We start from the raw sequence: 26,918 nt of genomic DNA, 5'->3' as shown, positions 1-26,918 counted from the left end.
TCTGAGCAGTTTGAGTGGAGATTGTTTATATTCTGTTTCCACCCTATTTGTTAGCTTTACCCTCAATAGACACTAATTCTATGTTTTATATTTGGGAATAAGGGTACTTTCTGTCCTTAACGCTAAGGGCAACTACACCACTTATTGGCATTCTAATGAGGGGTCTGGCAAAAGCCTTCCTTGATTATCAGCATCTTCTAGGTTTGGTGGTGTCCTTCCCTTACCTGCAACCCTTTAGGGCCCTGCCTGACAAAGTTTCTCTGACATCTTCCCTCAGTGTCGCAAGTCTTTCTTTGCGAGGAACTTGATGATCCCCACCTGCACCCAGCCTGTGCCAGCTTTGCCACAAGCCTCTGTGCATTAGACACCACGCTCCACAGTTTACATCTTATTCAATCGCCACAAAAACTTGGTCAAATAATTCTTTTGTTACAAATATGGAAACCAAGACTCAGAGATTAGATTACTCACAGAGCTAAAATGTAGCAAGCCAGAGGGGCAGCCCAAGGTCTCTGTAGCTCTTGCCTCTTATCAGAAAATTAGGCTGACCACCTATGGGTAGAAGATGAATTATATTTGTTCTTATAGACTGAAAAAGGAACAAAGTGAAATTCATGGGAAACCACATTATAATTCCCAAACAACCCCCACCTCTAAATTTACTATCCAATTTTACACAGTATTCTTTTTCTTATTGTATTTAACCTGAATTGTTGGCACACACTGGTAAAATTTGCCTTGATTACTGTTTGCCTTATGTGCATCATTATGTGTACCAATTGACGCAAGGTAGTTTAATTGTTCATTTGAAGAACCTGTAACCTCCATAAATTGGAAAAGTTTGATTTCAAAAATTTGAAAATTCTTCCTCTGTACCCAGGAGGTTCAGTGACTTGTTTGAGGATGAAGACACTGACAAACCCTAAACTCCCTGAGCATAACTCTGTCTCAGCCTAGTTCTAGTAACTGAGGCAACCCAAGTCTAAATTGTCAAAATCAACTGTTTTATAAACCAGGTCACTCATAAGTACCTGCTGATACCTGAATGTTTTAAAATCTTACAGTTAAAACTGCGGTCAGTGAAAGAAAAGCTGTCCTTTGTTCTGTGGGACCTTTCTGAGCACTGCTTTGGGGCACTTATTCTCAGGCCACTCAGGACAAATAGCCTCAAGGACACATTAACTCTGGATGTTTCAAACTAATAGACTTATACAATAGTCAGTCTCACAAACAACAGTCACTAATTTGAGATTGTGGGGTATTTTTTCCTGTGTCCTCTTTTTAAAAAAACTTTATTGAAGTATAGTTGATTTAAAATGTTGTGTTAATTTCTGCTATACAGCAAAGTACAGCAATGTATTCAGTTATACATATATATATTCTTTTCCATTATGGTTTATCACAGGATATTGAATATAGTTCCCTGTGCTATACAGTAGGACCTTGTTGTTAGTACACTTTATATATAATAGTTTGCATCTGCTAATCCCAAACTCCCAGTCGTTCCCTCTCCCATCCCCCCTTCACCTTGGCAACCACAAGTCTGTTTTCTATGACTGTGAATCTGTTTCTGTTTGTAGATATGTTCATTTGTGTCGTACTTCATTTTATTTTTTTAAATAAGGTTTATTTTATTTTATTTTGAATTTATTTATTTATTTTTGGCTGCATTAGGTCTTCATTGCTGAGTGCAGGTTTTCTCTAGTTGTGGCAAGCAGGGCTACTCTTCATTGTGGTGTGTGGGTTTCTCATTGTGGTAGCTTCTCTTGTTGCGGAGCACGGGCTCTAGGCGTGCGGGCTTCAGTAGTTGTGGCACATGGGCTCAGTGGTTGTGGCTCACGGGTTCTAGAACGCAGGATCAGTAGTTGTGGCACACGGGCTTAGTTGCTCTGTGGCATGTTGGATCTTCCTGGACTAGGTCTCAAACCCATGTCCCCTGCATTGGCAGGTGGATTCCTAACCACTGTGCCACCAGGGAAGCCCTGTGTCATATTTTAGATTCCACATGTGGGTGATATCATATGGTATTTGTCTTTCTCTTTCTGACGTACTTCTTTTAGTATGATAATCTCTAGGTCCATCCATGTTGCAAATGGCATTATTTTATTCTTTATGGCTGAGTAATACTCCATTGAATATACATACTACATGTTCTTTATCCATTCATCTGCTGATGGACATTTAGGTTGCTTCCATGTCTTGGCTATTGTGAATAGTGCTGCTATGAATATATGGGTGCATATATTTTTCGAATTATAGTTTTGCCTGGGTATATGCCGAGGAATGGGATTGCTGGATCATATGCCAACTCTGTTTTAGTTTTTTGAGGAATCTCCATACTGTTTTCCATAGTGGCTGCACCAATTTACATTCCCACCAACTGTGTAGGAGGGTTCCCTTTTCTACAACCCCATCTTCAGCATTTGTTATTTGTAGACTTTTTAATGATGGCCATTCTGACCAGTGTGAGGTGGTACCTCATGGTAGTTTTGATTTACATTTCTCTAATAATTAGCGATGATGAGCATCTTTTCATGTGCCTATTGGTCATGTGTATGTCTTCTTTGGAGAAATATCTATTTAGGTCTTCTGCCCAGTTTTCAATTGTGTTGTTAATTTTTCTTTGTTATGGAGTTGTATGAGCTGTTTATATATTTTGGAAATTAAGCTCTTGTCGGTCACATCATTTGCGAATATTTTCTCCCAGTCCATAGGTCATCTTTTTGTTTTGCTTATGGTTTCCTTGCTGTGCGAAAGCTTATGTTTGATTAGGTCCAATTTGTTTATTTGTGCTTTTATTTCTGTTGCCTTGGGAGATGTACGAAAACATCAGTACGATCTATGTCAGAGAATCTTTTGCCTGTGTTCTCTTCTAGGAGTTTTATGGTGTCATGTCTTATATTTAGGTCATGTCCTCTTTCTTTAAAAACAGCTTTATTGAGATATATTTCTCATACCATGCAATTCCATTTAAAATGTACAATTCACTGGTTTTTAGGCTGTTCACAGGATTGTGCATTCATCACCAGAGTCAATTCAGAACATTTTCATTACCCCAAAAAGAAACTGTACCCCTAAATTATCACCTCCCCAATCTCCCCATTTCCCCAGCCCCTGGCAACCACTAATTTACTTTGTGTCCCTATAGATTTGCCTATCCTGGATCATATAAATAGAACCATACAATATATGGCCTTTTGTGTCTAGCTTCTTGCACTTAGCATGATGTTTTCAAGGTACATCTATGTTGTAGCATGTGTCAGTACTCTATTCCTATTCTTTGCCAAATAATATTCCATTATATGGAAATACCACATTTTGTTTATTCATTCATCATTTGATGGACATTTGGGTTATTTCACTGTTTTGGCTATTACGAAAAATGCTGCAATGAGCATTTTTGTGTACAGGTTTTGTGTGGACTGTGTTTTATGACTCTGTAAGCTGTAGTGACCAAGTCCTGTTTTTAAAAATCTGAGAAAGGAGGAGAACTAAGTTGGTGTTTGAAATTTAAAGGGACAGTTTCTATGTGTAGATGTAGAACTGCATTCAAAAAGATTATCTATCTAATATGAGGTTAAAATCAAACAGTAGTAGATCTAATTCTTCTCCATATCACTTGAGTTTTCTAAGCTCTGTCTTTTAATATTCTTACTTAAAAAAACACAAGAGGTCTTCCCTGGTGGCGCAATGGTTGAGAGTCCGCCTGCCGATGCAGGGGACACGGGTTCGTGCCCCGGTCCAGGAAGATCCCACGTGCCACGGAGCGGCTGGGCCCGTGAGCCATGGCCGCCGAGCTGCGCATCCAGAGCCTGTGCTCCGCAACGGGAGAGGCCACAACAGTGAGAGGCCCGCGTACCGCCAAAAAAAAAAAAAAAACCACAAGAAAGAAATATGTATTGGCCCTTAGGTCTCACTTGAAATAATGTAGAATTCGTTTGGGTGGAGGGTTGTGCAAGTACCTTTTTCCAGATGTCTTTAGCAAGTGGGTGGGGGAAGTGGAGGCATGGATCAGAGAGAGGAACAAGGCAGGAGGAGAGTCTGGGGTGATGCTGGTTCAGCTTCGCCAGGGCCTACGCTCATGGTCACAGGGCACTGGGCAGTCATACTTAGTGTGGCTATTGCTTGTTATGTGGGTGATGTGCTTTATAGCTGAGTGCTTCTGTGTCCAGTTTCACTCTGCTTCTGACTCACAAAGCTCTGGTGTTGGGCTGTTGGTTTTTAGTAAAAGCAGGTGTTGGGAAGGATATGTTGAAGGGTGAATCAGCCCCTAAGGGACTCTGAGAGACATGGTCCTAAAAACATTTCCTGGCTGTTTGTTGTGTTTTTTTTTTTAAACACCAGTTAACAGTTTTCAGTTTAACTGTGTTTTCCTTCCTGAAGTCTTTAAGTGAGACTAGTACTTGTGATTTATTCTATGCATTGTTTTCAGGGAGTTCCTTTACTTGTCAAGTCTGGGCTGGAGGTAGAGGTGGGTTTTTTTTCCACACCAAGTATGCAGAAATAGAAATGATTTGAATTTGTCTCCTATTTATTTTTATATCTTTATTTTCCTTCCCTTGGGTAATAGAGGTCATATTTGGGAGCATTTTAACTGAATTCTAACTTCAGGTGAGTCAGTCAGCAGGAATTTTTACGTATTATTTAATGCCTCGTTGCGGGGGACATCATAAGAGAAGAGACCCTCAAGGATCTCTTGATCCTTGTGCCCTCAAGGATCCCACATTCTGGTTGGAGAGTCAAAACTTTATTGCTATCTGTTAACATGCAATACTTACACCAGTGAGTGCCCAGAAAAGCCCATGTCAGGGGAGACTTGGTGAAGCTTGCCCCTGGGCTTTGGTAGGCTCAGGTAGGAGAGAAGAAGAAGAAGGCTACAGGTACACAGACGTGAGACAGAGCAGCAGTTTGACAGGGGGTCAGAGGGACCATAGCCGGTACACTGGGTTGACTGGATTTTGGTGGTGGTGGGATTTGACTGTCAAGCCAAGGAGTTTCACTTTAAATATCATAAAGAATAGGAAGGGAAGACTTTTGAATAGGAGGACAAGCTTACTGTATAAAGTAGGGCCGTTTATTTCCATTTTACACCTGAGGAAAGCAGTGTTTTTCAAATACTGTCTTTTCAAAAGATTCTCCAAAATCACATGGCTGGTGGAGGTTGGATCTGCCAGACCTCAGAGTCCACACACACGCCTGCCCCTGCACTGGCCTGCGTTATCTGCAGAGCACAGGCTGGTCTCCGGATCACCAAGGCTTCCCGCAACTCTGACCTCATGTGACCCTCTGAATCTATACATGACTGCATTTTTTTGTTAGTGTCACTCCCTGGGCTGAACTCATCTAGGGGAGAAAGGGGACTTTGGGTAAGTCACTTCCCAGCCTATCTGAGGCCCTGGGAAAGCAGGGGCAGGAACCCAGCCAGGCCTTCATGGTCTGCACAGCAACAGTCTGGACAAGTTCCAAGAGCTGCAGAGATTGTCAGGGGAGTTTTGGAGCTACAGGTCCCCAGGCATGTCTTCCCTCCAAAGTGGGAGCTGCAGGGCAGCTCGAGATCCGGGCAGGGTGACAGCACAGCTGCAGCCACAACACAAATTGACTCTTGCTGCTACCCCAATCCTCCAGCTCGGGCAGGAGAACATGAGGACTTGGTTTGTATTGATGTTTTCCATTCATTCCTTTGTTTATTCCTTTATAAAATATTCAGCAAATAGTTAAGCACCTAAAAGTTATCAGTCTGTGGGCTTAGAGCAGCAAACGAAGCAGCCTGCCCTCATGGAGTTTGCAGTCTGATTCCGGAGACAGGCAATACTTTATAGAGTATCTGGGAGCAGTAGGTGCTATGAGTAAGAGTCAAGCAGGGAAAGGGGTTAAAGTGACAGGCTAGTCCAGGAAGACTTCTCGAAGGAGGGGGTCTTTGAGCAGAAATCTGGGTGAAGCCAGGGAGCAAGCAATGTGATTGTCTGTGTTCCAGGAAGAGGGAACACCAAGTTCATAGCCCTGAGTTGGGATTGCTGGCAGAGCAGGAAGGAGGCGGGTGCACCAGGGAGCTAGGAGAAGAGTGGGAGGAGGGGCTGCCCTTGCAGGGCACTGTAGGAAGGTAGGATTTTGTTCTTGGCCCAGCTCTAAGGTGTGGTTGAGGCATTGTTCCTGGCTGGTTGGCCTCTAAATCTGCAGGCCTCGCAGATCCTGCACATCTCAGTATCCTTCTGTATAGACCCTCTTCTGGCAGTATTAACCACCATTTGTTCTGTTGTCTGCAATTGTGAGCCTTATCTGATACAGAGCTTTGCCAGGAGAGAGAGGACCAACTACATTCAGAACTCAATATTGACCAGCTTTGTAGTGAAATAAAATTTGTTTTTAAGGTTAGAAAAGGTGTACTTGAATATTATGTTAAAATGTTTAAATTCTGGTTGGAGGGGCTCCACCTTGACAAAAAAAATGGGTCTTTTATCATCACTGTCCCCTCTTCTAGGAGCCAGGAATCCTGGTTCTGTCTCCCTCCTAACCTGCCAGCTGAGGGCCTAAGTTGGTCACCCTCGCTTGACCTTTCTGGTGCCACCTGTAGAATTTGGCTAGTCATGACATTCTTGCTCAAAGGGAAGGAGGGAGAAAAACAAATGGCTAATTGAAGGTCTTTCCCATTTTGGAGGTCTCTGATTCTGTGGACAGATTCCACAGAATGTGCTTCAGGGGGTTAGGATTATACCTTAAGTGATGTCCAGGGGGTTGTGATTTATATTTGTATTTTGCATCCACCCCCCTCCCCTTTTTTTTTTGCTTTCAAACATTTTTACAACTGTCTTTGATCTTTATGAAGTAACTCTGTATGTCACAGTGGTGAAAAGCTTAGAAAAACAGACATGGTCCTGAGAGCCAGATCCACCTTTACTAACTGTGTGACTGTGGGCATGTCCCCTAACTTTCCTGTTCCTCCACAGTTTCCTGAAAATGGGAATGAAAATAGTACCTGCCTCAAAGGATACTCTGAGGATGAATGTGATGATGCATCCAGCATAGGGCCTGGCTCAGAGTAATCCCTCAGTGAGTGGCAGCTACAATGATGATTATATGTAATCATTCCCATTTGACAGGAAGGAAACTCTAGACCAGGGAGGTCAAGTGACTTGCTTAAGGTCATGTGGAGAGTTAGAGGCAAAGCTGGAAATAGGAACCATGGCTCATGGAGTCCCAGGCCAGTGTTCCCTCCCCAGGATTCACTTTGGTCTCCAGGACAAAATGTTAATATACAGAAACAGTTCTGAGTCTAATCCTTTGGCAGCTGGTTCTGGCTATTGTAGGGGATTGGGGGACAGGGCTTCCTCAACACATAGGACCATCATTCTTGGGCATTAAGAGCCCCTCAGGGAGGGTCATCCATGGTAGCAGAGGCAGGGAGCCTCCTTCTTTGTTTTCTAAGAGGCGGAGTGGGGCTGGGGCTGGTGTGCTCCCAGTGCTCCTCTTCCCCATTCCCCACCCTTGCCTGGTGTTGGCCAGACCCTGCACCACCCCCTGCCCCCTCCCCGGGGCAACAGAGACTGAACATGGAGTGGGGAGGGGACAGGTACAGACATGCAGATGGCAGGTGGGTACTCTAGAACTCTCTGTCCCTGAGCAAAGCTGGGCCCTTACTCCTGCAGCAAGCTGATGTGGGAGGAGTCTCCCTAAGACCCTTTAGAAAAAGAAGCCTGACTTTTGCCCTGTGGGTCAGGAGTGGCAGATGCCCTTTCCATCTGCCCTAGTCACACTGTCACCTGAGGACTGCTCCCATTGGTCTTAGATACACAGTTGTGGCCCTTGCTCCTAGAAAAGTAGACTTAAGGACTACCCAAGTGGGTTTTCCCAGGGTATGGACAACTCTTAGAATTTTGCTTCAGATGGTATAGCATAGTGGAGAAGTCCACAGTCAATTAGGCCTGGGTTTGAATCCCAGTTCTGCTTCTTTGTGTGTGTACACAGGTGAGTGGGGGGGTGTACTTGGGAAATTATTCAGCTTCTTCACCTCTAAGTTTCTGCATCTGTAAAATGGGAACAAGAACAACCTACCTCACAGATTTGCAGTTTGAATTAAATAAAATAACCTGTGTGAACTGTGCTTGGCCCATGGTAGCTATCTTTTATCATCCTTGTCATTCTTATTAAGCATATCAGTAGGCTCCACTAGTCTGTGGGTGGAAACAGCTTTCACGTGTGGCTCAGCTTCATGTAGGCTGTGCATCTGCCATGACTCAGGAGCCTAGAATGACTGAGCCAGAAAGCTCAAACCTGTCTTTGCTGTACTATTATTTGCAGTCATTTCTGGTAGCTGGGGTGGGTAATCAAGTTTCTGCTGATGTGTAATGCCACGCCATTCATTTCCCTGTTTCTTTTCTGTTTAGTTCAGTGTTCTTGAAAGAAAAAATAGTTATATAGTGAAAATGTATTGAGAGTTTATACTAAAAGTTTTATGTATATTATCTTCTTTAGTTCACATAATGACCAAATGAAGAAACAGAGGTTAGATGAAGCCTAAGCTACACTGCTTTCATGCAGCAGACCTGGGCTTCACAGGTCCAGTTCCACAGTCCACACTCAGCCCTGTACTGCTTCCCTAAACAGGGCAGTGGTTGACTTTGGTGGCCTTGAGAGATCAGGTAATCTGGTCTATCCCCCAACCCCCTTTCTGTGTGTCACAGAGGGGAGAATCTGTCCCACTTTAGAAACTTTCCTGAGAACACTGTGGCTCTTCCTTTGGTAGCCATTTCAGGGTCTGTGGGGACAGTGGCTTCTCTCTTAGTTCCCTTGTAGTGTCCTCTTGAGGCCAGCTGTCCATCCTCGAGGGTTGTTCTGTCGAGAGTGTGCTCTTGTCCTCAGGTGGATAAGCAGACAGTGAGGGTGACATTCCACTGGCACGCAGGTGGGGGGGGTCCTCTGCCGCTCTCGCTGTGGTGCGTGGCATCCAGTGCAACTGTGGCCAGACATCGTCCCTGTTCGCCCTCCAGCCGAGTTGCCTGACCACAGCTGACTCCTTCCTCAAAGGTGTGTATCCACCTGGTTCTGGGAGCAGAGGAAGTGGCCTGTGGGCCAACTGAGTCACTTGGGAAGATGAGTGGCCATGTTCAGGATGGCCTGCAGTCCCTGGGGTGACCCAGGTAAGGGTGGATCTGCTGCAGCCACAGCAGCCACTGAAGGCTTATCTAAGGAGCCTTGAAGCCTGAGAGCCAAGATACACCCTGGGGGATGCTTCATTCAACAAGCAGTTATTGAGCACCTATTGTGTGCCTCAAGAGGCCACCTGAAAGAGGCGTCAGGCATGACTTGGTGTAGGGCTGCGTCCAGCCCAGAGGGCAGGACCGCCAGTGGCCACCAGGGAGCATCACCACGCTCAGCAGGACCCGAGGCTGGCAGAGATGCCAGGTTGGCTATGTTGCTGTTTATCTGAGCTGCTTCCATGACAACCAGGAGATAAATACCTGAGGTCAAGCAAATCCTGGAGCAAGATTAGGGTGTCTGCACAGGGTGGGGCCTGTACTGTGATTTGGAGACCCTTAAGTGACCAGAATCTTCTGGGTGGCCTATTCAGTATGTTTAATTAGTTTGTTAATTAATTAATGTCCCACTCTATTCCAGCAAGGATTCAAAGTGGACTCCATTTAGCAGCTATCTTAGAGGGAAGAAAAGTATCCTAAGTTTGCTCTGAGTCAAATGTTGGGGTTTAGACCCCACGTGGGTCACTTACCAGCTCAGCTCCATGCTCCCAGGGCTGGCTCCTTGGGAAGCATGGCCTTTGCTGCCAAAGCTGGTTTGCAGCGTTTCTGTGATCACCTCCTGGTTCCTTTGCAACAAGTGGCCCCAACGTCTTCCTGCCTTGAAGCAAACCACGTGACTTAAGAGAAGCAAATCTGACCTCAATTACCAGGTGCAAATATCAGTCACTGGGAGTAACCAGGAGGCCAGTGTCCCTGGTCGTTTCAGCCTCTGGCGTTAAACATTAAGAGTGCACTGTTCAGTGTGATAAAGGCTGTCTCTCACAGTTTATGATTTCCAGTAAACCAAAGGACTTCAAGGAAGGGCCAGGGACAGGTGAGAGACTCCAGTCCGGGCCCTCCACTGAGCTGGCAGAGCAATTTCTGTAGGAGCAGAGGCTGCAGCTTCTCAAGGCTGTTCTAAAGCAGAGCCAGAGAACCACGCTGCCAAGCCACGTGAGGCAGGGCCAGCTTCTGCACCCAGCCAGGCAGCTACGTGTACTCTCAAGGTGGCGATATGGAAAAGGAAGATTTCTGTTCTCAGTGTGCTGGCCACTACACTTGCTTCCTGATGGGTGCCAAGCCAGCTAGTAGCCCTGAGCACATTCCTCTGTCAGTCTGGGCAATGGGCATCTGGAGCTGCTCTCACAGAAAGCTGGAGGAGCATTTCCAGCGTCTGGAGGCTGCAGATACGTGGGCCAAGATTCCTCAGCATCTGGTCACAAGGAAGCTGTGGGTAGGCAACATACCCCACCTTGGCCTAGGAAGGGAACTGAGGTCCCCCTCTCACCCTCCAATGCCATGAGGGAGACCCTTCTCAGTTTCTCTGGAGCACCTAATCCAAGAGCAAAGAGAGAAGGCAAACATCAAATTAAATCAGAACGCAGTTAACAGTAGCATGCATTCATTTAACAAACATTTAATGAACACTCCACTCTATAGCACACACTTTGTCAGATGCTGGGCGTACAACTGTGGACAAGGTTCCTGCTCACATGGAGCTTACGGTCTAGTGCTGGAGATAGAAAATAATTAAACAAACACATAAATAAAATAGCAACACAGTGAGTGCTGTGTAGCAAATCAAAATAACTGATGTGTAATCAAGCGACTGAATGACTACTTTGGATCAGGTGGTCAGAGATAGCCCCTGAGGAAGTGGCATTTAAGAGGATTCCTGAAAAAGAAGAAGACCGAGGAAAGAGCAGGTGAGCAGTCATAAGGTTACCAGTCCTGACTGCTATTGGAGCAGGAGAGCCAGGGTGACAAGAGGAGAGGAAGAATGTTCTAGAACATATGTTCTTGATGAATATATGTTCATCAAGTTTGGTTAACTTGATGCTTTGGGATTTGTGACACTTCTTTTCTATTTTCTGAATTATTCCCTAAACATTCATTCAGTAAAACTTTATTGAGTGTCCTTTGTGTGCCAGGCACTCTGCTGAATTGTGGTGAAACCAACATGAATATGTCAACGTCCCTCAAGAGGTTTTCGGTCTGTTGGGGGAGTTAGGCCAGGAAACCAAGACTGTGGTACATGCTGTGGTGAGATAATCAAAGAGGGTTCATGGGAGCATACAGAGGGCTTCCCAATCCCTTTGAGTGTTGAGGGGAGGAGACAAGTTCAGTAAGGCTCCCTGGAGGCAATGACACCTGAGGGGTCTTGGAGGATGAGGTGAAGTTAGCCAGGTGAAGAATACAGAGTGTATGTTCTAGGTGGAGAGAGTGGCTTGTGCAAAGGCCTGGAGGAGAAGAGTCAGCGCATGTGAGAAGGATGCTGGAGCGGAACAGATAGCCAAGAATGCTCTGCTCTGGAGCCTATACCAGACACTCAAGAATAGCTTGTAGGCTTCCCTGGTGGCGCAGTGGTTGAGGGTCCGCCTGCCGATGCGGGGGACACGGGTTCGTGCCCCGGTCCAGGAGGATCCCACATGCCGCAGAGTGGCTGGGCCCGTGAGCCATGGCCGCTGAGCCTGCGCGTCTGGAGCCTGTGCTCCGCAACGGGAGAGGCCACAACAGTGAGAGGCCCGCGTAGAGCAAAAAAAAAAAAAATAGCTTGTAGAGTTAAGACAGATTCCTAAGGAGCCAAGTCAGCAACAGGCAAAGGCTTAAGGAAAGGATGCCGGGGTTCATGAGCTCAGACCACTCTCTGGGCCTCCCTACCCACCAGGAGTCATCCCATGGGAGGACCAACTCACTCCAGGCAGACATTACCTGAATCAGAATATAAGATTCACCTGAAGCAGGCACACATACGGGAGCATGCAAGTATTTGAACATCCACACGAACAAATTTAACTACTTGGTTTTTGGAGGAAAGGGGGCACTGAGATAAAACCTATTAATGGATGTTTAGTGGCTGGTTTTCATGCTTGGTTTGTGACACTCCAAGCAAAGGAGCAGAGGTTCTTTTTAGTTCTGAAACTGCTGATTCAGTTTGCATGAGGATATTACTTTTTAAGGAACTTTCAAAAACACCTAAAATTTAATTGTAGCCATAGTTGAGTTAGAGAATCCCTGGGTGCAGAATTTTCTCCACCTTCCAGTGTTTATAGAATCTGACATCACTTGGGGTTGGAGGGAGACTCTGGGGAGAAAGGCTAGGAGCCACTCAGCAGGTGGAAGGGCCTTACCCTGGGACTCTATCTGTGGGCAGCTGTATGGAGGTTGTTATTAAGACTGTCAGTTTCTGAGTGTCCTCTTGATGGTTTGTCTGGCCAGCCCTTCAAGATCTTAGCAGGAGAAGCCTGTAAGAAGGATGCTTTACATTTATTTATTAGTAAAGTTGACCCTTTAAAAAAGTTTTACATTTGTATTTCTTTTGAGAATTCTGTTCACATGTATGTTAGAAATTGCTAGTTGTTTCCAATATCCATTCCCCCCTCTTTCTTAGTAATAAACCCAATTTTTAGCTGAGCCCTTTGCCATCCAACTGAAAGGCTATATTTCCCAGGCTCCTTTGCAGCTAGGTATGGCCATGTGACTGATCTCTGGCCAATGAGATGTAATCGTCATGTGGGACTTCTAATAAGTCTCCTTCAAAGGAGAGGGGTGTGCCCTTCTATCCACCCTCCCTTTCTCCATCCTACTTCCCTAAATGAGGGCACGATGACTAGAGCTCTAGCAACCAACATGGACCATGAGAGCTGTGCCCTATGGATGGGGCAGAATGAGCTGGAAGAAACCTAAGTCTCTAATGATTCCTGGAGTTACTATACCAACCCTGAACTGACTGTGAACTTTTTTTTCTTTTTTTTAGTGTGTGAGAGAGAAATAAAATTCCATCTTGTTTAAGCCACTGTTGTTTTCCATTATATGTAATTGAACCAAATTGTAATTAATACAAAATGCTCTGTTTTCTTCTGAACCATTTTTTTCGTTACTGATCTGTGTTTTGTTTTGTTTTGTTTTGAAGGATATTTCCTCTCCGTAAATATTGTGAATATTTTTCCAGTTTTTGCTTGCCTTTTGATTTTGTTTGTGAGTTCTGTTTTTAAAGAATAGGTGTTTATTTTTAATGTTGTAATATTGACAGACTTTTAAAATGCTATTTGCTTTTGTATTTAAAGTCCTTCTCCATTCAGATCAGGTAACATTCACCAGTGTTTTTTTCTAGGTTTTTTTTTTGTTAACAGTTTCCCTGTTTATATTTAGCATTTTCATCCATTGGTGAGTGCTCTTGGTGAGTTTTGACTCTTTCTTAGGTCATAAGTTTCTAGCCCCAGCTACTCTCCTAGCTGTGGGACAGGAGCCAGCATCACTTCTCGTTTACACCACCTGGCCTGGCCTGAGCCTCCACACTCAGGCCAGCACACTCAGCACACATCCCGTCTCCGCCTCCTTCCCCCACTCACCCCTCCTGTATGGGTCATCTACCCACTACCCAGGATAGCACTCTGGGCTTCTTCTGGAACTTCTGTCTTTGCCACCCTGTGTTCAGCTCTATTCCAGATCATCTCTAATTCCTGTTTACTTAGACCAGGCCATTGACAGACATCCCAAATATCCTAGGAGCTTTTTGTTATATTTTTCTCTGAATAGGAAATATGAAGAATTTTTATATATTTTTTCCAGGTGAACATAGAGCTTTTTAAATTAAAATCTTGTTTTCTTTTAAGAGGAATGAACTATGTTTATCACTTAAAAATTGGTAAGTACAGAAAAACACCAAACTAAATAAAAATAAAAGCCTGACTCTCTCTATTACTAGTACTTTGTAAAAACATAAAAAGTAAAAGCCCTCCACTCCGAGAAATAACCTTTATCAACAGTTGACGTTATCTCCTTCTAGACTTATTTATACAAGCACGTGTAGAAGATATGTATATGCACAATTTTGTTTGTGAAAACTGGATCTTGCAGTATATTTGTTCAGCAACTAGCTTTTTACAAACAGCAATATAATGTGTACATCTTTCTAAGACAGTACAGAGAGACCTGCTACATTCTTTTTAAAGGCTGTATGGTATTATTCCATTGTGTGGATGTACCATTTTTTATCTTCCTTCCTACAGATGAATATGGAGTTTTCTGATGTCATCCTAATATATATGAGGCTACTATAAACATCCTCATCCTTATACTTTCATGCATTTGTGCTACCGTTTCTGTAAGATTTCTAAAATTGGGATTGTTGAGTTAAAGAGTATATACGTAGAAAATTATAGATGCTGCCAGTTTCTTCTTGTCAAAATCTTGTTCCAGTAAATGCACTGTCCTTTTAAATGGTCCTTTTGCCACCATTTTCCCTCCCACTGGTTCATTCCTTACTCTGTTGCTAGATAATGTTTATAAAATTCAGATCTGATCATGGCTTCCCCTGTTTAAAAGATCTCAACGGTTCCTCCTTGCCAACAAGACAGAGCCCAGACACTGAGCATTCATCCAGGGTCCTTCTCAGTCAGTTTGGGTCCTCTGGGAAGAGGACACCAAGATGGAATTTGAAGTGCAGGAGATTTACTTGGGGGCTGGAGGGTAATACCTATGAAAGATAAAAGGAAGGGAGCAGGCATAGATAGGGAGAAGGCAGCCTTCCGAGGGCAATCCAGCAATGGAGGTCTACCTCCTGGGAAAGGAGAGGGGGGAAGGAAGGAGGATTGGGTAGGAAGATCCTCTGACTGTGATACAGCTTTGAGAACATCTCAGTCAGCTTAATGGGAAGCTTCAGCATAAAGATTGCCCATTAGAGGAGTCCCACTTTGAGCAGAAATGGACAAGCCCTACCAACCCCTGCCATAATCTGCCACTGGTTGGGAGCTTCCTAGGAGGCAGTGGGGCCTTGACTTAAATGGTAAGTATAGAAGATGCTGAAGCTGCAGGCTGGTCCTCTGAATGGCTCTTATCCATGGCTATCATAAACCGCAGCCTGCCTTTTATTTCCTCTTTCCCTGATCCCAGACCCCATGCTCTGGCGCCATTGGCTTGACTACATGCCGTACCCCACATGACCAACTGTCCATACCACCCCTCCCAGCCGTAACCTTTGCTCACTCAGTTCTTTCTGCTTGGAATGCCATTCCTTCCCAGCTGTACCCATCAAAATCCTACTATGTTTTTAAAGCCCAACTTAAATGTCACTTCTCTAGATCACCTTCCCTGATCCCACCATGCAGAATTAATTGTTTCTTGCACCTGTGGTGCTATGTGTAGATTAGTACTTCCCAGGTTGAATTATTCTTAGCTGCTCTTTTCTCAGATTCTTGTCCCTTCAAACTTTAAAACCTAGCACAATGTAGGTACACAGAAAATGTTGACTGAACTGTTTTCCTGCTCCTCTCAAAACACCTAGAGGTTGCAGAGCTCCAACTCCTGGAATGGTAGGAAGCACACATTCAGTGGTCAATAAATGTTTGTTCAGTTGTCCAGGACCTCATGTTGGGCTAGACAAAGTGAGCTGAAGGGTGCTGGGGAGAGGTTGTTTACTGTTGTTAGGGGTCACCTAGTTTGGGACCAAGTCAGAGTTTTAAGACTAGAGCATGTCTTTCCCTGTTTATATTTTCCTCGATGATTTGGAAAGACCCCAAAGAATTTTTTTTTAAGTCATCATTTTATTGCCTCAACAGATGGGAACTTTTGGGGGGCTTCCCTTTTTCAAACACATTTTTATGTGTTGGAATTTTGCATTTCTTCATTCAGTCCTTCTCCTTATGGGTGTAAGAAGAGCCATGAAGATACCTGGCATGAGATCTCCAGGTCAGATCCAGTCATTTTCTAACTGGGTGTTTATAGAGTGGAGAGAATTGGGAGGGATAGAAATATTTTTCCTCTTCCTCTTTCCCACGCCCACCAGTTAAAGAACTTCCCTGGGAGGGGACCTGTGGGAAGTGGCCGAGGGTTTCCAGGGTAGGCATAGTAGGGCTGACATCGGGGCTTGGTGGGGATAAGGGTGGGTGGAGAGAACAGAGAGGAAGGACTGCTGACCCAGACTCTTCACCCTCCTTCAGATGTCCCTTGGCCACTGTCCCTCAGCTGAAGGAGGTTAGGGCTGGGGTGGCCACACCCTCCCTTCTCTCCTCAACCTCTCCAAGCTGTTGGGCCCTCAGGAGAAACACTAGGGTTTTCTCATCAAGGCATGAGGGCCCTGTGCCTCTGCCTTCTCTCCCACGGTGTTCAGTGCAAGTGGAAGCAGGGACGTTCTAGGCTGAGGCCTTAACTGCTGGTGCTTGTTTGGCAGTGGTTAGGAATACTCAGAGGCTTTGTGTTATCAAGAAGCCCGCCCAAGGCCGAGGTTCTTATCTCTGTGTCCACAGGCTCATCTTCGTGGGCTGTGAACCCACCCTCTCCCCTCAGGTAGTATTAAATTGTGCATTTGGTGGAGGCATAGCTCTCATCAGATTCTTTTTTACCAGAAAAGTCTGTGATCCAAACCACTGCTTTAACCCAAAGAAGAATAGCTTTTCTAATTAAAAAAAAAAAAAAAAAGAGGATGTTTTCCTACAAAAGCTGGATTCTAGTTGGATTGCCAGCACTGGGTAATGGAGATCCCAGGGTAATTCTAGAAAGAAACCCAGATCATTACCTTCACGCTGTGATTGTCCCCCAGGAACTTTGCATTTCCCCGTAATCAGAGTTTGTGGTTTAGGGACCATATGGATTTGGTTGGTACAGATCCAGAGAGCTGAACCCCTGAGAGTTGCACCAAGTGGTCTGACATCCACCTCCAAGGAGGACAACCCGGAGACAGAGCAGACCCTGCAGGTGTGTGGAGGCGGAGAAGGGGACCATGCTGACTCTGGTGGGCATGGTCTATGAGAATAGAATATTCCCAGGCTTTTAAATGAATTCCAGCATAGCAATGCTAAAACCCCCTAAAAACCTGAGTTCTGGGCAGATTCTGGTCTCCATTTCAGGGAGACAGTTCTGATGTTATGAAAGCACCAAACTTTAATGTGACGGCCTCTCCAATTTTGACAACCCCTCTACTTTTATTTTTTAAGTCCTGGCCACAGTTGTAAATAGGGAACCATATCTGCTGAGACTTCCCAAGAATTACATAAACAGTTTGGATGGTTATCTTTTTTTTAAACAACAGTTTCTGAAAACACTGAAGAAAATCCCACTTACTTAACAGTGTGATGCCTGAGCCAGCCCTGGGAGTCCCTGGGAGGCTTGCAGAATCACTTCCTCCTGACTGCCCTGGCTTGGTCATGAAGCTCACTGATGAAATGGAGGAGGAAGAGCCCGGTGCAGGGGGAGGGAGGATGAGGCCGCAGATTGTTCCTCCGCAGTGTGGCTGCTGAGAGTGGGGACCCAGGATGCAGCAGACAGCTTTTCCTGGGGCTTGGCACTCTGGGGAGGGAGCATGTGCTTCAGACACACTCTTCCCATTTGAGGACTGGTATGATTGTAGAAACAGGGTTCCTGGGCCCCTATGTCACAGTGAGAATCTTCCCTTCTTTCTAAGGTCTTAGCAGCCTCAGTGGCCTTGAAGATTTCTTGAACCTGAGGGGCTGGGCTTCATCTGAGAAATGCCCGTGTCTCTTCTGACACATCCTAGTCACCAACTCCCGTCTCTACTCCAGTAGACTTCGAAAAACCATACAGACAGACAAACTGACCTTCTGCACCAGTGGGAGTGGCTGAAAGGATAGCAAGGAGGCCTCCTGCTTCAGTGTCATCCTCCCCACCTCAGGTTTCAGCTGTACTTCCATTTTGTCATTAGAGAGATGTTTTCAGTTAAGCATTCTCCTTCTCCAGGTGTTATTTTGGAAGTGCAGTTAGCTGAAGATGCATAAGTCATTAGTGTAAATTAACTTTATCTTTAAATAGAGGGCTTGGTCCAGTGGTTCTTAGCATTTTTGAGGTCACTCACCCCTTTCAGAATCTAAGGAAACAGATGGACTCTTTCCTCAGGAAAACGCACAAATATCCAGAACTTTGTATACCATTTGTGGATTTCAAGGGCCCCTTTGACCCTACCCTGGAGTTCTGAGTTCTCACGAGAGGATGGTAAATGGGAAAAGGTAGTGGTTAGGGGTAGGGAAGCAGGACAAACAAAGAACCTGGGTGCTGCTACAGACCACTTTGTGGTTTTCCCCAAGACCAGTCGTACAAACATATCAGAAACAAATATCTGTCACCTGGCTGTGGTCACTGCCCTGACCCAGAGAGAAGGTATGCTTCTATGGGTAGCGATGCTGGGGACCCTGTGCACTACATCTCTGAGCTCCCAAGACCATGTGCGGCATATCTCCATGAAGCTGGATAAGGAGAAAACTGCCCCGGGGACGCTGGGGCTGCCTTTCTGCTGGAGGAGGCAGAAGGCAGCTTGTGTCTGTCTGGTGGGCCGGGGTCCCCTTGGCAAGGTGGCAGGGGCCACCAGCCGGCCACCACCCCCCAGCAGAAGAGGCGGGGGCTTGGTTACTCTAGACTGCATACTTACCACAACCTTGAGTCTGAGATTTCTTTTATTTCCTTTGGGGAAGTCAATTTTATGAGGCAGCTTGTGATTCCCTGGGTATTGTTCTGTTCAAACTGGGGGAAACATGGGGAAAGTTTTTGGACCTAGACTTTATCTGAAAGCCTCACAGGGGATTTTGGAAGTGATGCAGCATAGTGAAACAAGCATAGCAATCATTTGTAGTCCCGTGCTTGTTCTGTGAAGCTCCTTCTGTTTGTGGTGACTCAAGGAGGGGAGAATTTCCCCATCCTGAGCCAGTTGGACAAGTGTGAACACTGCTGTCTTTGCAGGCTCTGGCACAGAGGAGGAGAAGCAGGGCCTGGACTAGGGGGAGCCCCGAGGGTTTGGGGAGCTAGACCCAGGTTAACACACATGAAATGGGGTGGTCCTTCTCTTGAGCCAGTCAGCCAGGGTCCCCCTGTCCCCTCACAGCCATCCTCAGACCTGGCACAGCACCCTATCCAAACTGCGCACCAACACCTGCTTGTTGAACCGATCGGAGGCTCACCTGTCACCCACATCACGTCATAGAGCAAAGCCCGGGCTTTGCACGTCACACTCAAGTGGGCACACCCTCATGGTGAGATGCAGTCTTTCTCCCACTTACTGCTTTTTATTTTTATTGCATTTTTTTAAAGATTTTTTTGATTTTAAAGGCTTTATTGAATTTGTTACAATATTGCTTCTGTTTTTATGTTTTGGTTTTTTGGCCACGAGGCATGTGGGATCTTAGTTCCCCGACCAGGGATCAAACCCACACCCCCTGCATTGAAAGGTGAAGTCTTAACCACTGGACCACCAGGGAAGTCCCTGTATTTTTAAATATTAGTTGGGTTTTTTCTTTATTTCTATGTTCACTGGATTTCTTGACATTAAAATAAAGATTTCTTAAACAAGATACAAAAAGCACTAGTCATAGATGAAAAGATAGAGAAATTGAACTTTCATGTTCATCAAAAGATACCATTAAAAGGATGAAAAGGTAAGCCACAGACTGATATTTTCAGTGACATACCCGAGAGAGGACTTGTATCCAGGGTATATGAGGAACTCCTATAGGTCAATAAGAAAAAGACAGGCAAAATCAGCAAAAGTCTTGAACAAGGACATCTTTAAAGTGGATATCTAAATAGCCAGTAAGCAAATTAAAACTTATAATACTATATATCCACCCCAAAGGACCAAGACCTAAAAGATTGAGAAACCAAATGTTGGCAAATCCTCATATATTGCTGGTAGGAGTGTAAATTTGAGTGTTTGGAAATTTGGAAAACTGTTTAGCAGTATCTACTAAAGCTGAGATTATACCCATTCCATAAACTACCAATTCCACTCCTAAGTATATACTCAAGAGGACTGAGTGCATATGTCCACCAATGCTTGTAGTGTTCTTATTCGTCGTAGACCCAACTGGAAACAGCCCAAATGCCTATCAACAACAGAATGGATAAATAAATTGTATCATATCCATACAATGGAATACACCACAGCAATTTAAAAAAGAACAAACTATGCTGACATATAGCAACACAGATGAATCTCAGACATGTTGAGTAAAAGAAGCTGGACACCAAAAAAGTACATATTATATGAACCTGTTCTCCTGGAGGATAGGACCACACCTTTTATCTCTGAAACTCCAGAGCCCTGCCACATATAGCAGGTGCTCAATAGATGTTTGTTGACAGAGTGAGTGAAGTAAGACGTGGCCTTTACTCCTGAAGGTGTTTTTTAGAGTAATGTTTATGTGTGCGTTAGGGTGAAATCAGTCTGGGAGGCAGTTAGGAAATGCTCACAGCTTGCTGTAAAATGAAGCAGAAAATACACGTAAAAAAAGAAGCAGAAATGAATCCCTTTTACCTTAATGGGGATGGGGATGGCAAAAGGGCTGTGGGATTCAGAAAGAGACATTCACAGGTGCTCAGGGGACAGGAGGGCTTCCTGAGAGGGATAATATTGAGCTGAACTTTGAAAAGTGGTTGAAATGACAACAAGCAGGAAAGGCCTGAGAAGGGCACCCCAGGCTTAGGGAATGGCATAACCAGTTGGTTCTCAGACTTTAATGTGTGTCAGAATTATCTGGAGGACCTGTGAAAACACAAGCAGCAGCGCCCCACCCAGAGATTCTGGTTCAGTAGCTCTAGGGTGGGACCTGAGAATTTGCATTTCTAGCAAGTGTCAGGTGATGCCGATGCTGATGCTGCTGGTCTGGGAACCACACTTTGGGACCCACTGGTTTAAGTCACAGCTGGCTGGTCCAGGCAATTGCATCTCACTTGAGCCACACTGTTAGGTAAGTGAAGTGCAAGATGGGAGGGGGGTGTGGGCAGGTGGAGTGGGCCATGGCCTGGAGGCCTTTGGCTGCTGAGTTTAGACCTAATCCTATAGACTTAATTTAGGGCCACATGCTTAGACATGTATAATATCTGGTTTCCAGGATGTCCCACTGTAGGGTCTAGGTACCCTCAGCCTGAGGCTTAAGGCTATACAGATGTGCAGGTGATAAATGCATACTGAGTTTGGCCTTATAGAGACAAGCATACAGCACACCTGCAGAGGGCAATACAGTTTACACTGATGGACAAACAAGGATTGAAGAAAGGCATTATTTTAAATATGCAACATCAGAATTATTTGTAGCCATGCAACACATACATGCTGTGGGGATGGCAGGTGGAAAAAGAACCCGCCCATCTGACCATTCAGACAGAGGCAGCACTTTTACTTTCAATAAAGATATAATTGCTCTGAATATTTCTTTCGCATGGCCCACAGCCCTCCAGATTCCCAAGGACAAGGATGTTACACCACACACCCAGTCTGTTTCTATCGCCAGGGAGACACAGAGAGCCAGGAGATTTTCCCCAAATGGTATTTCTTTGGCTAAGGAAGGGAGAATTAGTCACCTGGGTGGGATTTGAGGAGGGAGGCACATGCGGTAAATGGCCAGATGAAGAGTCCCTGCCCTTCCCTGGGGCCATTCTTGTCAGGACACCGGACTAGCAGGACTGCCCTTTCTGGGATGACCCAGGCACATAGAGCAGATGCCATCTGTCATCCTATACACTGGCTTCCAGTTACACCTCCAATAAACTACACTTACTGAATACCATCTCTCTGCGAAGTAATCTACTGGGTGTGGTGGAGACGCAGATGAATCAGCCACAGATCTGCCCTCCATAAACGTATAATCTAATAAGGGGGAGGAGAGACAGAGGTCATTCTTGGTCATTAAAAACCCTCCTACCTGGTCCCTTGTTTACTCCCTCCACATGCCTGGTTTAGGTCTAGCTCCTTCCTCTCCCTTACACCCCATTGTTGGAGGCTGGGGGTCTCATTCAGTAGGATCCTGGGGTCACAGAGATGAGTAAATCAAGATGCTTGTGGTCTGATACGGAACTCTTCCTGCCCCATAGCTGAAGATAGGCCAGCCCTGAACAGGTGCCCTACAGCTCCCACCCCTGCTGCTGGGTGCATGACCATCAACTCTGGGCTAAGGAAACCTAAGTCCCCTTGCTGGCTGGGTTCCACATTGAAAGATGGTGCCTGGGGGCCCCACCTTTGCATCAGCCTGTCCCAGAGCAGCAAAACCATAGGCCTCTGGGGGTTGCAGCTGTTGCATGCATGATGATCCACAGGAAGATGAGAGGGGGCTCAGGTGACTGCTGGTGCCCTGACAGCTCTCCAACTACCCGAGGAACTTATTCCTCAGTCAGGCTGAGTTCTGCCTGACTTTTCCCTCAGGGACATGGTAACTGGCTTGCTTCCTCCTCACCCCCACTCCTATTTGCAAGAGAGTCACCTAAAAGAGGGCAGGGGCCCAGAAATCAGAAGCAGGTGTAGATCTTGCTCTGCCACTCCCTGTTTGTTTAGGGCAAGGCACCTAACCTTTCTCCAACCTCAGTTTCCTCATCTGTAGAATGGGAATAAGGACCTTGCTTACTTCGTAGTGTTGTTCAGAGACCAGAGGATACAGACAAAATTCTTGTCCTTAAACTGCCCTGAAGTCTAATGGGGTAGTTGGAAAAGCACACGCACAGTGTGATGTGTACCACACCAGAGGCATGTTTGGGGTGCAGTAGTGAGCAGAATAAAGGCAAACAATTCTAACAAGGGGAAACTGTGGAGCTTCATGTCAGTACCAGGGTCAGGGCATGGTGGAAGCAACTCTCCAGGGCTTTGGCCTCTAGTGTTTCTTTGAATACCGGACACTGTCAAGTATTTTACCGGTGTTTTATTTTTTAATTCACAACAAGCCTGTGAGAAGGTATTATCATTCCCATCTTACAGATAAGCAAACAGAGGCTCAGAAAGGCTCATGCATTGACCTGGCATAGTATTTACTGAGCACCTACTATGTGCTAAATGTTGCAGATAAAACAGTAAACAAAAGATATGCAAGTCCCTCCCTCATGGAGCTTGCATTCCACAGGAAAAGTCACTTGCCCAAGGTGAGGCTGGAATGTGCCAGAGCTGGGATTCAAACCCAGGTCTAGTGACCTCCTGGGCTTGTGCTTTTCCCACTCACCCCAGAACTCACTGTCCCTGAGGACATTCTTCACATGGGGAGGCATAAAATGTTCCTGCCAGCCCCTCTGGGGAATTCAAGGATTCAGGAGCAAGGCTGGATCAGGGATAAGAGAGGAGCTGCTATTTCTGTAGAACCCTCTATTTCACAGTCACTCCCCAGTATCCCTGCCCCAAAGAAAGATTGACTGCCTAACCACTCAGATATTTACCCCAGGGAGGGATGGAGGGATGAGCTTCCCCAAGGGGATTTCAAGAGAGGATAGGGGTAGCTGTCTGTGCTCAGGTCAGACAGTGACACCCTCTTCCTGGCTCAGGTGGGGAATCCCTTTGAATTTCACTTGGCTTTTGGGAGGGTCTATTGTTTTCCTACTCCTCAGGCCCTCCAGGGAGCAAAACTCAGGACTGGGGTATGTCAGAGGATTAAATCAGACTCTGGCATCTGAGTGAACTCTGGGCCCCTTGGGTTCATGGGTCAGCTCTGCCCGCAGCCTCAGGCTGCCTCTAGATGCCGTGAGACCTGTGGCACTCCCACTGGGCAGTGACATTTTCTTTTAACGCAAGGAAACAATCAGAGATTTGCAAGCCTCCCCCACTAAAGAAAAAAGATACATATAGGATTATTCATTATAGTATTTACTCATAGTAGCAGCCACTTGGAAACAATCTAAATGGCCAATGTTTGGGAATTAAATAAAATATGGTAAAAGTATACCTTCAGTAAAAATACTATGTAGCCATTAAAAATCATCATGTAGAAGAAAATTATATGATGAATGCTTATAACAGATTTAGTCAGAATTCATGACTAAAACAATGTACACAAAACAGAATGTACAACATGATCCCATCTTTTAAACATTTGTCTATATGTGCATAGAAATATGTCTAGAAAGATGCACACCAAATGTGAATAGTAGCTGTCTCTGGGTAGTGGAATTGTAAGTAACTGCTGTTTTCAATATTTTCCAAATCTTTCAGTGAAAAATTCATGTATTTTCTAATCATGGAGAAAATCCCCACAATATATATTAGAGAGAGAAGAGAATATCTCTTTTTGGGCCTATACTTAGCTGGCCCCAGGCCCTATCCTCCCTTGAGAGATTTGCAAGCTCAAGAGCAGTGTGGGATGGGGGACAGCCTGAGGGGAATTAGCTGGGCACCATCCTCCAGGTCTCATCTGAAATGTCATCTCCCAGAGAGGCCATCTGACCACACACCCTGGCTGAAGGAGGCCCCTCCCATGTTCTCTCTCCCTCTTTCACCACATTTTATTGTCTTCATTGCACTTACCTACGTCTGCAGTGACCTGCCTGCTCATCTATTGCTAGGTGATTATTCCTCTTCTCCACCAGAAAGCAGACTCCATGAGAGCAGGAACCCAGCCTGTCTTGTTCCCTCTGACTTCCCATCAGGAGAAGAGACTCAAGTGAGATCTTGGTTTATATGAGGACTGTTCAGCAGCCCTCTGAAGTTGTGGGCATTGATCCTAAGGCTACTGGTGACCTTGAGAAAATGGGAATAACTTCTTGGGAGTCTAGAGACAAGCTGATTACTATCTCCTGGGGCCAGAACTGGTTGAAGCTCAGCAACGTAGGGAAGCTGGTCCAGCTTGGTAGCAACAGCTGCCAGATGGTTACATGTGTTGTGGAAGTGCCAACTTTGTGCTTCACAGTTTATAAATGAGAGAAGTGAAGCTAGAAGCAGTTTATCTGATCATCCCTTTCCGCTTTGCTTCCGGAGCTCCTACGGCTGCCAGCCCACTCTGTCCTCTAGCTCACGACTTGAGCTCCTCTCTTTTGAACCTGTTCCAGTCGGGTTCTCATCCCAGCCATTCTACTGAATCTGCCCTTGACCAAGATCACCTATGACTCCAAGACAGTAAATCCAGTTATTAGCTCTCTGTCCTCATATGACTTGACCTATCACAGTGAACTGCTCCATCTCCTTGAAACCCTTTCTCCTGGTTTCCTTCCTATTGTACTTGCTACTCCTTCCTAGTCTCCTTTGCTGAGCAATTGAATGGGGGCTCAGTCCTCATGGACTGAGGGCAGCTTCTCTATTGACAGTCCCCCCCTTGGTGATCTCCTCTAATATCATGGCTTTATAAGAGCTACATGCTGAGCACTCGCAAATCTTCATTTCCAGCCTGGACCTCTCCCCTGAACTCCAGACTCATATATCCACCTGCCTCCAGGCCTCTCCACTTGAGTGTCTAAAAGTCATCTCATACTTAACATGTCCAAAACTGAGTTCCTTATCTCCCCGCCAAACATGCTCCATCATCTGGCTTCTGCGTTCAAATAATGGCTATTCCATCCTCCCATTTGCTCAGGCCAAAAATCTCAGAGTCTTCTTTGACTCCTTTGGTTCAAATCTCACTTCCAAATCCATGAGCAAATCCTGCTGGCTCCACTTTCTAGAATCTGCCTAGATCTCAACAGCCCCCATGCAATCTCTCTAGTCCAAGCCACCATTGTCTCTTGCCAGGATTTCTGCAGTATCCTCCCAACTGGTTTGGCCTATGCTCCCCAGTTTACTCTCAACACAACATCCAGAGTGACCTTATTAAAGTGGGAGTCACGTCATGTCACTTCTCTGTGTACAACTTTCCAGTGGCTCCCATTTTGAGTCAAAGCTCCAGTTCAATCCGTGATGAACTTTAATGCCCTGCACACTCTGGAGCCTCTCACGACCTCTAGGATCCCCTCTCTTACTTCCCCTTCATTCATTCTACTCTGGTCACACTCCCCTCCTCTCTGATCTTTACCGTGTCAGGCAGGCTCTCACCTTCAGGCCTTTGCACATGCTGTTGACTCCACCTGGGAAGCTTCTTCCCCACTAATTCTCAGGGTGCATGTCCTCATTTCTTTCAGGCTTTGTTCATAAGTCATCTTCTCAGATGTCCGGGCTTCCCTGGCCACACTATTTACAGTTTCAGTACTCCTTCCCACCTTCTCCTCCAACATTTCCTTCTGCCATCTTTTGCTTTATTTTTCCTCCAGAGCAGTTAACTCTTCTGACTACTATTTAATTAATTTATTTATTTGGTTGATTGGTTGGTTGGTTGGTGGGTTGTTGGTCTCCCGCAATAGACATCAAGTTCCACAAGGGCAGGTTTTTTGTCTGTTTTGTCTACTACTGTATCCCCAGAGCCCAAGGACAGTGCCTGGCATGTGGTAGGTACTCAGTAAATATTTGATGGATGGACATATGAATAAAAATGTATGACAGGGGCTTCCCTGGTGGTCCAGTGGTTAAGACTCTGTGCTTCCACTATAGGGGGCACGGGTTCGATCCCTGCTCGGGGAATTAAGATCCCACATGCTGCATGGTGCGGCCAAAAAAAAAAAATGTATGACAGAACCACTTACTGTTTATACAAGGCCTTGAGACAAGGGGAAAGAGCATTGGGTTTCTGCCAGCGTAGGAGCATTAACAAGCCAAGTGAGAAGGAACTGCCCCTAGCGGGAGAAGGCCCCTGTGTGGACGTCAGGGACCTGTTTCTGCCTTGGCCAGCATGCAGCCAACTCACACTTCAGTGGCTTGTGAAGAACTTGCCCCTGGTGAGCACTCATCACTCAGCTTCCATTCAGGTTGGCTTTGCCCCAAGGCTCCCCCTCAGTGCTCTGCGCAATCGCAATCGCTTACTTTCCTTTTTCCCTCCAGATGCCAGAGTTAGCAGCCTATTGAAGGAAAACAACATCAAGGTAAAAGAACAATAAGACTGTGTCTAGTTTAGAACTTCCCAACCTAAGAGGCCT

The 26,918-nt window shown here is 45.6% G+C and overlaps 1 protein-coding gene across 3 annotated transcripts in view; it reads left to right on the top strand.

Moving 5' to 3' along the window:
• RAD50 (RAD50 double strand break repair protein) overlaps positions 1 to 26,918 on the top strand; it is a 234,237-nt gene that overhangs the window by 9,677 nt on the left and 197,642 nt on the right. The window lies entirely within an intron of this gene.

The sequence above is a fragment of the Orcinus orca genome, chromosome 3 (assembly GCF_937001465.1).
Source record: "Orcinus orca chromosome 3, mOrcOrc1.1, whole genome shotgun sequence".
In the NCBI taxonomy this organism is placed as follows: Eukaryota; Metazoa; Chordata; class Mammalia; order Artiodactyla; family Delphinidae; genus Orcinus; species Orcinus orca.
Note: the sequence above shows the minus strand (reverse complement) of the source record. Positions and strands in the feature narration are given on the sequence as shown.